This window comes from Trichechus manatus, unplaced genomic scaffold (assembly GCF_000243295.1).
Source record: "Trichechus manatus latirostris isolate Lorelei unplaced genomic scaffold, TriManLat1.0 scaffold00205, whole genome shotgun sequence".
In the NCBI taxonomy this organism is placed as follows: Eukaryota; Metazoa; Chordata; class Mammalia; order Sirenia; family Trichechidae; genus Trichechus; species Trichechus manatus.
The window spans coordinates 3780516-3784992 of NW_004444141.1; positions in this window are offsets into that span (position 1 = coordinate 3780516).

Consider the following 4477-nt stretch of genomic DNA (forward strand, 5'->3'; position numbering starts at 1 on the left):
ACTAATTGAAATATTTTAGGGACTATAATGCTAAAAAACATTGCCATGAATCGTTTTCTTCTTGACTTTGATGTGATTATATCTGTGATGTTGGTGTTAAATTTCACTTTTAATTTAGACTCAAATTAAATGTTACTATCTCATAAACATAGACGTTTTCTCCTAGCAGCCATCACACAGAAATAGCACTCTGTAGACTTTTACTTCTTTACACAAAATATCCATTGTTAGGGTCAGGAAATAGAGCATTACACTCCCTGCCTCCTGAGCCACACCCTAGAACATCTTTCTAATCCCAATGTCTTAGGATGAGCCTGGGCCAGTGCCAGGAGGGGTGGGTGGGGGACAGAAGGGCATTCTACTAAGTGCTCATGCTAGTTGGGTTTTTATAAAGCGGTGCGTTTTCAAAATCCTTTATGGGTATTTCTGATTCTCCAGTAAGTTACTCCTAATTACTCTAGTGGCCAGCATCCCTCTGCCATACAGGGTTATTCAATTTTCTTACCTTTATTGATAGATGTAGAAAGTAAGGCATGAAGCACAGAGAATTAATGTTTTCTTAACATAAAAACAAAAGAGTTAAGATTAGAATATAACCTTGTACCATGAATAACATCAGTAGAGTCTACTGTCGTGAAGAGTAATGTGAAAACCCAGTTCAGATATGGGTAAAATAATTGCATCTGCTCCTTGAAGAATTTATGCTCTAAGGGCCTTTAGCCTGAGTGGGAGTCCGTGGGTGGTGCAAACAGTTAACTTGCTTGGCTGCTAACCGAAAGGTTGGGGATTCCAGTCCACCCCAAGGCACCTTGGAAGAAAGACCTGGCAATCTACTTCCGAAAAATCAGCCATTGAAAACTCTGTGGTGCACAGTTCCACTCTGACACTCACGGGTTCTCCATGAGTCAGAATGACTTGATGATAGCTGTTTTTCAGCCAGGGCACATCAGTATACACAAAAGTCACAGAAACATACATTACGGTAAGGAAAAATGCAATTTAAAACAAACTAACAAAAAACATAGTTGGAGAATACGTAAGTCATTAATTACATGTGTGTCATCCAGTCAACAAAATCTACTAAGTGGCTGGACAGCCCCGTAAAACCAAATGAGACTAATGAGGTACAGGAGTCCAGTGACAAGGGCCAGAAGGCAGAAGGGGACAAGGAAGCTGGTGATAGGGAACCCAAGGTTGAGTAAGGATATTGTTGATGTGATGTGAGATTGTTAACCATTGTCACAGGGCAACGTTTGTAGTAACTGTTAAATAAGAAACTATTTTGTTCTGTAAGCCTTCATCTTAAGTGAGAATAACAGCACAATTGGAAGAGTGTAGTCAATGTCACTGAACTGTGCATGTAGAAATTTTTGAAATGGTGTATCTTTGGCTATATGTATTTTCACCAAAAAAAAAAAAAAAAAAGGTTGAGAAGTTAGAGGGTTAATATGTTGTGAGGTTGTTAACCAATGTCATAAAACAACACGTGTACTACTGTTTCATGAGAAACTATTTGTTCTGTAAGCCTTCATCTGAAGTACAATAAAAAAAAAAAATCTACTAAGTGGCTACTTGTTGCAGTCACTGTTATAGGTACTGGGAGTGAGTGCAGAGGGGAATTGTTCTTAGCCCTAATCACAGTGCCCGAGGAAAGATAGACTCATACAAACTCAAGTGACTACAGTCATACAGTATAGCAAATAGACAAACAGTTAGTCAGAGAGTAACTCCTAGAGCAGAGACATTACAGGACAACTACTACCTTAAAGCTGGTGGGAATGGTCAGAAAACATACAAGGCACAGGACACAGAATTTAACTTTTACTGTTGCCTCAGTTTTGGGGTTGGCAAAGCGAAGGACAGTGTGTGTGTGACAAGTACCCGGACATCCTAAGGAGGTTGTTAGAATATCTATGCAGGACTTCCGTTTGTTGTGTTGTTTCAGACATTCTGAATCAATCCCTTCTTTTCTTTATACATTCTGCGTTTAAAGATGTCCCCTAGGAATAACAAATCGGTAACTTGGTTTGTCGGACTCCAGTGGTTTGCATGTTGCTGTGATGCTGTAAGCGATGTCACCAATATTTCAATTACCAGTAGGGTCACCCATCATGGACAAGCTTCAGTGGAGCTTCCAGACTAAGACACACTAGAAAGAAAGGTCTGGTGATTTACTTCTGAAATCAGCCAACGAAAACCCTATGGATCACATCAGAATACCGTCCGATACAGTGCTGGAAGATGAGCCCCCTAGGTTGGAAGGCACTCAAAATGTACAGTAGCTGCAACAATGGACTCGAGCATACCAGCCATTGTGAAGGACGGTGCAGGACCGCCGGGCAGCATTCTGTTCTGCTGTAGGGGGGGTGCCAGGAGTCAGAAGGGTCTTGAAGGCAGCTAACAACAACAAGGTGAAAACTACTGCTGGGGAAGAGGTGGGTGAAGCCCACCAGCATTGCCTCTCCATTACCTGGTCTTCTGCGTCGTCACTAGTCTCTCTAGCTAGAAGTAAGGGTCTGTGAGAGTTGTAGCCGGCATTGTCAACAGCAGTCCCAGCATCGTGAAATGGTTCAGGCTGACCTTTTCGGTGAACTTCAAAAAATGTCTTCAAACAGCTTTTGATCTTTTTGGTAAAGTTCCCCAAACCAAATAAAAAATGCAACTAATATAATTATACAAAAGGCATTTGTAGCCATTACTTAGTCCCCATAATTACTTTAGAAAACAAAACAAGTGTCTTGGTTACAAGAAACAGCTGCCCCAGGAAAAGGAGAAGCTGGGCTGCTCTGCTCTCTTGGGGTCAGATCCAGGTTTCTATTCTTTTCCCAGTGCCTTTCCTCACTGGATAAAAATAAAATGATGATATAATAAATAGTGAATTCTTCCATTACTGTTTTATTAGCCCTCTGGAAGAAAGTCAACAAACAGAGCTTTCTAATTTATCTGATCGGTGTTACATTTAGCCCCCCCAGTGGTGCCTGTCTTAGTTCACTACTGCTGCAGTGACATAAATATCACAGGTGGCAGGCTTTAAAGAACAAATATTTATTATCTCATAGTTCTGGAGGCTAAAAGTCCAAATCAGGGGGTCAGCTGTGTCCACTCCTTCCTTGTAGGCAGCTTGGACATTGTTGGTGATCCTCCCACTGGGTCTGTCTTCCCCAGTGTGTGCTTGCTTGTCTCTGTGTCTATAACTCAGAAGTGATTAGGTTTAGGACACCACCTACGCTCATATGACCTCAGCAGATTGATTACACTACATTAGATTACATTGTGGAAGGTGGTTACATTAGATTAGATTACATTACATTCACAAATATATGTGTTAGGATTCCAACACATATTTTGGGGGGGACACAATTCAATCCATAACAATGCATTTGACTGGGATTTTTTCTCATGTAGTGTCCGGGTGTATGTGAGAGACAGTCAAGGCAGCAGGGTTAAGGTAGTGCTGTTCATTACTTAAGGTGGGTTAAAAATATTACATGCGCCGTCTAATGGGGAGGTTCTCAAACTGTGGTCTGTGCACCCCTGGGGGTCCCAGACATCCTTCAGGGAATCCACAAGGTCAAAACTATTCTTGTAATAATACTAAGAAATGAGTTGTCTTCAGCAATGTATTGACATTTGCTTCGAGGAGACAAAAGCAGTTCTGGGTAAGACTGATGGTGCCCTTAGCACATATCAACACAGTGCACCAAAATATTGTAGTAGTCATTCTATTCGTCACCACCACTCACTCACAGTTTTAAAAAAAAAAGCTACTTTCACTTAAGAATGCCCTTGACTAAGCAGTAAAATATACTGATTTTGTTAAATCTCAACCCTTGAGATTTATTTACATTGTGTGGCAAATAAGAAGTGTGAGTAAAGCACTTTTACTCCATTCCAATGTGTAACGGATGTCTTGAGGGAAAGTATTTGTACGGTTGTTCGAGCTGAAAGTTGAATTAGTAACTTTATCATAGAACATCATTTCTTAATTGGGAGAATGACTGACAGACAAACTAGGTTATTCAGACTTAGGTATCTGAAAGACATTTTCTTGAAGATCATCAAAATGAGATCATCACTTTAAACAAAACAATTGATATCATTTGTTGTCAATGGTAAGACTTGAGATTTCAAGAAAAAGGTGAATTTTGTAAAACTTGCATCTGCCATTGTGATCTTGTCAGCTTTCTAATAGTTAAATCCTTTGTTTTGTTTTTTAAATAAGATTGGTAGTGTTACTAACATAGGTAATTTTTTATTTTATTTTATTGTACTTCAGATGAAGGCTTACAGAACAAATAGTTTCTCATGAAACAGTAGTACACATCTTGTTTAATGACATTGGTTAACCACCCCACAACATATTAACCCTCTAACTTCTCAACCTTTTTTTTTGGTGAAAATACACATAGCCAAAGATACACCATTTCAAAAATTTCTACATGCACAGTTCAGTGACATTGACTACACTTTTCCAATT